The sequence below is a fragment of the Amphiura filiformis genome, chromosome 2 (genome assembly GCF_039555335.1).
Source record: "Amphiura filiformis chromosome 2, Afil_fr2py, whole genome shotgun sequence".
NCBI classification, from domain to species: domain Eukaryota; kingdom Metazoa; phylum Echinodermata; class Ophiuroidea; order Amphilepidida; family Amphiuridae; genus Amphiura; species Amphiura filiformis.
The window spans coordinates 45157189-45166242 of NC_092629.1; positions in this window are offsets into that span (position 1 = coordinate 45157189).

Genomic DNA, 9054 nt, shown 5'->3' on the forward strand with positions numbered 1-9054 from the left:
CAGGCTCTCCGGTTCATAAGCCTATGGATATATAGAAGCCGATAGAAGAACGAATAATGCTCGTTGCAGCGAATATTCGTAGTCAACTAAAAAGTATGAATTGGGCTTAAGTTGAAAAGGTAAACAACATTAAGGGATCTAAAATGAGCGTTTATTGCGTTTCGACAGTATTTTTTGTGGGACATGAGAGCACCTCAGACCTATCGAATTGCATTCTGAATACGAAGCATGTCTTTCTGATATCAAATAATTTTCATTTTTGAAAATCACAATATAATACAAATTTTACGACAAATTATAAAAATTTGATATTTTTCAAATTTTTGATATATATCAGTCCTCGAAGTAAATTATATAAATCTAATGACATATTCTTAAAGTGTATGTAGCAGGGAGGAAAAGCCGACGGTCAATTGAAAATTTTGACCTTTCATATTGAAGATATGGATTTTTTTCCCAAAAAGACCTAATTTTTTTGGTGTTTTGGGAAAAAAATCCATATCTTCAATACGAAAGGTCAAAATTTTCAATTGATCGTCGGCTTTTCATCCCACCTACATACACTTTAAGTATAAATCATCAGATTTAAAAGTTTACTTCAAGTACTGTTAAATATCAAAAATATCAATTTTTAATGATTTGCCATAAAATGTGTATTAAATTGCGAATTTCAAAAAATCAAAATTATTTGATATCAGAATGACATTCTTCGTATTCAGAATGCAATTCGATATGTCTGATGTGCTCTAATGTCCCAAAATAAATACTGTCCAAACGTTCATACCCCAGCCCTTAACATGCTAGACTGTTGTGTGCTTCATTTATAGAAACTCAAGTTACAAGCCTTACTATAGTTTTGCATGGTATTCAATTTCTGATGAGGCAAGTGACTATCGTTACACTTATAAAACCTATAAAAACTAAGGGAAGTAAATGATGATTTATATAGGGCGAGAAATTAATTATAAATTTCGACAATCTCACTGTAAACTCTTAACAAATTTCAAATTTAATCAAAGATTTGTCAGCTGTCATGGCTGTATAGGCCCGGGGCTAAAATAACAACAACATCAACAACAACAACAACAACAACGTTATGGATTTGATTCATGTTAATATATTTTGGGTCTAGACTATGAAACAGCTGATATCTGTCAAAATGACTGTAATAGCTGCCTTATGACGGGGTGTCAGTTTATCACATAGCAGCTGTATGTTATTCAGTTATGAACAGAATCGGACGCAATCTGCACTGATCATGTTGATAGCGGAAAAAAGATTGTGCTCTACATGTTTTCTACATATTGCATTTTTATTTATTTATTTATTTATTTATTTATTATTAGGTCAAATAAAAAAATAATTCGTTTCGCGTCCGCCTCCCTCCTATCCTCACTTTCTGGGATAGTTCAATTTTCATATTAGGTTTTAATACTTTAGCAAAGTATTAATGCTGATAAACAAGATTATTAGTCAGCATGAATCATTTGTAAGTGTTTTTGTAGAACTCTAAGGGGTATTCCTGGCAGATGATGAAAACGGCTAGCAATGTCATGTCAATTTATTACGTGACAACTGCTGTACCGTGTTTGGTCAATTTTATACAGGGTGTCCCTGAAAGAACTGATTAAAAAATGGGGGTATTTTAACGCATAAACCAAACATAACTAAATAACTGATGTGGTTAAGCAATATATCAGCTAATTATAATTTTAAAATTTTGACAATTGACCCCTCCGTTTTGAAATAAAAGAATTTTACGAAACTACCTCATTTTCAGCCCGACAACCATAGAGTTACCAAATTGCACGGAAAAGGGGTTATTTTTTTACCAGTAGCAAGGACCTCGAAATTGGCAAAATAGGGGGTATTTAATTTGCACTGTCCGTGACATTTGGATAAAAGGGGTACTTGAGAAAATCCAGAAATTTTATGTCAATATTTAGTGTCATTGATAAGGGGTGTTTGAAATTCTAGTCATTGAAAACCACAAAAAAGGGGTTGTTTTTGGCCAAATTTTGTCCTCGATTTTGCATGAAAAAGGGGGGTAAATTTGATGAAAAATGAAGGGGGCTTTTGAAAGATTTTGTAACTCTTATGGTTGTCAACTTTTGTGTTGAGTTGGGGGCCGGGATTTTCAGCCCGCACGGAGTCAATTATCTGTCAATGACAATAGACGCCTGTCTCTTACTCTTGCGCTGATGATGCCCAGTGATAAGCACTCCGAACACAGATCATATCGATTGATATTTGAATCCTTGGAAAGTTTTGAAAATGAGGGAGTTTCGTAAAAATCTTATATTTCACGAACGGTGTGGTCAATTTTCAAAATTCAAAAAGTATGTAGGCCTAATAGCTGGTTTATTCCTCAACCATACCAGTTATTTATAGTTATTTTTAGTTGTGGCGTTAAAACATCCAAACAGCATACTGCAGTTACTGTCCGTTTTCCTATACACAATACACAGTGCTCTTTCCCATTGACGCGTGACCTCTACAAATAGCCCTACGTTAAAAGTATGGGGATATGACTAGTTAACGTCGCTGTGTGAAAAATAACCGGCCAATATTAAAAGTACTCTTCTAAAGTTCTAGAAAATATAGTTTTTAACATGTCCTAAATTTTAGCTAATTTAGATGTTTGGAAATATTCGTACTTTGGTGTTTTAGTTAATGTTATATAGGTAATAGTACATTGCCTAGTTAACGTCGCTGTGTGAAAAATAACCGGCCAATATTAAAAGTACTCTTCTAAAATTCTAGACAATATAGTTTTGTAACATGTCCTAAATTTTTAGCTAATTTAGGTGTTTGGAGAGGGTCGTACTTTTGTGTTTTAGGAAGGATATGTAAACGACAGATAACACCAAAAATATGAAGAAATTATTTCCAAACCGTGTTAAGTCAACAATCATTATGTTGCTCATTTTCAAGAATGCTGGTTTACAAAAAGCACGCCATTGTCTCATTTCGTGAACAAAAGCACACATACCATTGTTTCCTTTCGTTTCCTTTATAATCGGTTACCCAACTGAAGCTATAATACAAACTTTATTGCGATATCGCACATGAAAACAGTCACATGTGCACAGCCAGAGAAGATCCGATTTAATCAGTTGAGCTGTTTCAATTAGTGTTATCTTGGTTTACTAGCTTTTAATGGGGTTAAGTCCTGCAAAGGTCGAGATGAATTCTACTGTAGACATGACTGCATTATGGTTCAGTTTCAGACGATACAGTTCATTATGCAGTCGTGTCTACAGCAGAATTCACCACGACCTTTGCAGGACTTAAACCCCATTACACCAAGATAAACCTCATTCAAAACAGCTCAACTATGTTAAATCAGGGATCCATAAACATATGTGTCTGATTTACCTGTGCGATATCGCAATGTGCTGTGATGAAATAGGTATTATAATTTCAGTTGGATGCACCATTACAAAGCAAACACACATTTACAATACTGAGCGTGGCCTTTGTTTCCGAAATGAGAACAAAAGTCTGCATATTGTTATCCAGCCATGTTGATGGTACAACTCATGTCAAACTTGTCACATTTATTGTGATTGTATCACACAAGTAAACGAGAAACATGTCGTTTTAGACTTAACACGGTTTGGAAAAAGTTTTTCCATTTTTTAGCTCCCTATCGGGCAGTCAGAACTCCATATTTGGGAGGGCTCGACAACAATCTTCCCAAAATCGCATTTTAATCATTTTTAGATGACCATAGAGGGAAAGAATTGAAGTTTTTTTACAGCTTCTATGGCGAAAATTGATCAAACCGATCACACGATGGTGCTCGCTCGAAGTTGGAGCTATCTCGAGTCAGCTGTTGAGCACAATTTGCCAATTAAATTACACGTCCGACTGTTATGAAATTTTGGAAGACTCTCTTTGGAAAAACAGTTCGACAACAGCTTTCCCGTGACATTTTTTACTTCAAATTGTACATTATAATTCACATGTGAGCCTCTATGGCTATTATTAGGCATGTTGGGTGAAGGGTTTTCCCTCCAGCCCACTAACTAGTCTATTGCTTATACATACAGTACAGTGAGTGAGCTAAAGGTCAATCATCGCTGTGTGTGCACTGAATAGGAAAAACGGACAGTAAATGCATAATGTCTTTCAGGGAAGGCTCAGGGACACCCTGTAGCAACAACAACAAAAATACCCCACTCCCTCCTCACCTTTCCAAGAAGGTGGGAGACGTGAAACGATTTTTTTAATTTAATATGGCCAAGTTATGACAAAATTAAATAATCGTTTATTGGCACGTGACAATAACAAACACCAATTTTTTGATAATATTGATTTTAAAGCTGTTTCACCCGATTGACAGTCCATGCCACATCCCCATCAAAATTAGCTATTCCAAATCCACACTACCCCTGTAGAAGATTTTGGAAATATTCAATTTTGAAACCCATATAGGCCTACTCCCCCTGTATTGTGGTTTTCCTATATCTTCCACAACTGGAGTAGGCCTAAGTATTTCAAACGGAACGCACAGTTTCCACCTCGATACACCCGGACCCGGAACCTGAGTACACAGATATTTCCAGCACAGCGAGTCTAGTCTCCACGCAGTCTGTGTTATACTACACGGTTGAGTGGCAGTGCATAGCATCATAGGAGCTGTGTGAGATCTAGTGGAAAATAGACATCTGTAATTGATTTTTGCCAAAACCGAAAACCTCAAGTGTTCCCTTCATCCAATCTGTAACTGTCCTGAAATTTGCGTCATTTACCGTCACTAAGTCATATATTTGACACGGAGAAAACGAGCCGCTATAATAGAGTCAATTCATTTAGACATATATATTTTGCCCTTGTGTTGACGAAATAAATTCATCAAAACTAAACATTTCTTCACTCATAGGCCAGGTGGGAACCTTTTTTAATCGTCAGCTCAGAACGCTCCTGATCACTCAAATAATCACATTATAAGGGCCTATTTATTTTGATTTTTTCAACAGTTATAAGTTTATTTCTACTCACCTCCTATATTAGACCATGTGTACGTTATAGTTTTACTGCTAAGTGTCGTAGGTTCGTTTATTTCGTAATATACCATCACATTATTGTGACAATTCTGTGACGGATATGACGTGCGAAGATGATTTTAGTAATGACATAATGATTTCCGTCACGTGACGGAGATGATACAGCAGCAGCTCCATTCAATTACAACATCAACAGATAATGCCTTGTTTTGACCTTAAAAATGGTCAAATGGAATTGTAATGATATGTTGCATAATACTCCCGCTTCCTCTATAGGTAAAAAACAACATATCAATTTGTAAGCGCTCTTTAGCAAAGTCATAGTTCATTGAATTTACAACCGTATGACAAAACAGGCGAAAATATTAAGTTTTTGCACAAGATTTGCAATTTAAAGAGAATTGGCCATTGCTAATTGCTAAACCTAGTGACGAAAAGTGTATTCAGGGAGACGTGTTAGCTTTCGTTTGATAAAAAAAAAATTCTGATTGGATGAAGGGAACACTTGCGGTTTCGTCAAAAACCAATCAAAGAGGCCCATTTAGAAGCTCCACAGCTCTTCGATGCTATACTCAACCGTGTAGTGTATCAAAGACTGTAGTGGAGACAATCACTGCTTGCTTGAGAGCTCTTGGACGAAACTGTGTGCTCAGGTGTATCGAGGTGGAATCTGTGCGCATGATGGTTTATAAGAGAATCGTTTTTGTATATAAACCTTTCCATATGATGATTAATGTGCGGCACATTTCATATGGAAAGGTTTGGCTACAAAAACGATTCTCTTATAAACCATCTATGCACAGTTTCCACCTCGATACACTTGAGCACACAAGTTCGTCCAAGCTAGCAGTAAATTATCTCAACATAGTCTTTCATTACACTACACGGTTGAGTGCATAGCATAATAAGAATTGTGTGAGATTCTAGCTTGAAAATAGGCCTCTGTGATTGGTTTTTCTCAAAACCCCAAGTGTTCCCTTCATGCAATCAGAAATTTTTGATATCGAATGGAAGGTAACACTTCCCCTAAAACATTTTTTTTCATTAGGTCAACAGATAACGCAATTCAATGTTTATAGCAAGGTGAATGTGGTAAATCTGTTGAAAACGACCTTTCCAAGGCCGAATTTTGACCAAAATGTAGGTTTTAAAAGTCAAAACCTCAAGAGTGTTCCTTATAATATTTTTCAAATTTTATGTCATTAAATGAAAGAGCACACTTATATTGTTCATATACTAGCGTGTCATTAGAATGAGCAATTATTGTCAATTCTCTCCTATCTACGTTAAATTGCAAATCTTGTGCAAAAAGTTACATTTTCGCCTGTTTTGTCATACGGTTGAAAATTTAATGAACTATGAATTTTTAAAGAGCGCTTACAAATTGATATGTTGCTATAGTTGATCTTTGGTGCAATTGTGACGGAGATGACGACCGTGTTGGAGATGGCATCAGCTGCAGAAAAAGCCGACAAGCCTATCTCATTCTTAATCTGTAAAAAATAAATCCAACTAGACATTGTGCTCACAGAGCACGGCCCTTAGCCAGTGAAGTTGATATCTTTATGACCTTTGACCTAGAGTTGTTCATGTGACATTTGTACCAGTAACCACCAGCATATGGTTCATGGTGATAACGACATTGTACTATGTAATTTGCGGGAGCAGCAGCATTTTGAAGGTAAGGTAGAAAGGGCATTATGGTTAGGCCCTGTGATGGCTCATTGAAGAAAGAAAGAAGAAGAACCTGACAGAAAGAGGACCTTAGCCAAACGCTATTTGGCTAAGGTAAAAATCATTTTGAAATGTCTATTTTCCAAACCTTCAAATAAGCACCGAAGAATGACCCTTTACCGCTTGGATGATGTTACGGTGAGAATTGGATTGAAAAGCGTTTCCCACGAATGTGCCAATACCCAGACCTAACCATTTATGAAGAAAATTTACCCGATGGCCACTCAGTGTAAAGTTTTTCCCGCCATTTCTACAGATTTTTTCAAACATTTTGCATTGACAAGTAATTGGAATGCTAGTAATTTTTTGTGTGTGGCACAACTAACCGAGTTGGAAATATCGGTATTTATCGGTAAATACCGTCAATGACATACTATAGAATTGTCACGGTTGAAAGCTGCCTAGTTTTGAAAAATGTGTGCTAAATAGGTCTACAATAGGCTATTTTAATTCATAACAAAGGGCTCAATGGAAATTACATCCACCGAGTTTCATCAGGACAATTATCCAAAAATCAACCCTTTTACGGGATCACTTTAATTTAATCTCATTCGTGGTTCAACTCAACCACGGCCGGTCGGGGTCATTTTCAGTTGTTTGTCATCATATTAAATTGACCCCGAAAAGGGTCATATTTAAATGACCCCAAATATAATCATTTTTCAACACACGTTCCGGGTCATTTTCTCATCGGGACCCCTGAATATAGTCATTTCAACCAAGTTAGGGGTCATTTTCTAATCGTGACCCCTGAATATAGTCATTTTGACACTGGTTATTTTTCAACTGACTGTATCTTTGGTGGTCAAATCATTTTTTTGACTCTAAATATATTCATTTTAACCACAATTTTGGTCAAATTTTTCACCAGATCACCGGGGTCAAATATTGGACCCTTCTTTTAGTCGGTGCATAATTGACAGTCGCCTGCGGGTCAAAAATGGCCCGTTTAGGGTTATTTTTGACCCCGTATTTTCAAGTGATAGGCCTAATTATTCAGACTACCTTAAGAATGTTTGCTGCTCAAGGGTGATCATATCAACCAACAATCCAACTATCTAGGCCGTACTGTTAACCTTGATATGACCTTGATGGTTTTGATACTTAACCATGTTTTATGGGCCCGGGTTTTATGGCAATCCGACAATCAATACTCAGTTGACAAATGACTTTGACACGACTTTGAACATTTTGGCAATCCATCACTGAGTAGGCCTATTATGACCTTTCAGAATTTTAGCGGCGAATAAGTTGGTATATAGGCCCGGTAGGGCCTATATAGTCCTAAAGGTATAGCTTTAATTAAATAAATGCAATTTGCGAAAGCACGACCACCTTTCGGGTTTTCGCGAAAACTTTTCCAGCTGAACTAATAATGTGCTTTTGTATAGGCTAACTATAGGCCTAATGACTTGCAATATTTTGCCAGGGCCGGGGGATGGTCCATACAATCATCCCCCCCAATGTTGACGCCTGATAATGGGTTTCTGACCAAATTAACCTCATATTTGCCCAAAGTGCAAATTTTCGCGCGGTTCTCGCGCATATTTTATAGTCTACTTTTACACCATATTTCATCAGTTTTATAGCTTCAAAATAATAAAAAAATTCGCAATAGTACATAAATTTATTTTGTCGCCAAAAGGTGTTGGATTGACTATAGGCCTACTTGAAGAATTTTTTTCCAACTCCCCCCCCCCATGTCAAAAAGAAATCTACGCCACTGCTAATGAGTATAGTTTTGTACTTCATGTTTTTACTTGTAGGGCCTAAATGGCCACATTCATTGGATACACAGATTTAGGCGTAGATCCCCCCAATATTTTGCCAGGGCCGGCGGATGGTCCATACAATCATCCCCCCAATGTTGACGCCTGATAATGGGTTTCTGACCAAATTAACCTCATATTTGCCCAAAGTGCAAATTTTCGCGTGCTTCTCGCGCATTTAGTCTAGGCCTACTATTACACCATATTTCATCAGTTTTATAGCTTCAAAATAATAACAATTTTCGCAATAGTACATAAACTTATTTTGTCACCAAAAGGTGTTGGATTGACTATAGGCCTACTTGAAGAATTTCTTTCCAACTCCACCACCCCCCCACCCCACCCCCATGTCAAAAAGAAATCTACGCCACTGCTAGTAGTTTTGTACTTCATGTTTTTACTTGTAGGGCCTAAATGGCCACATTGGATACACAGATTTAGGCCTACATTAAGAAGCTTTTTTTGTTTTTGTTTGTTAGTTTTTTGTTTTTTATTTTTGTGCGTGTGTGTGTGTGTGTGAAAGAAAATCCGGGAGAAAA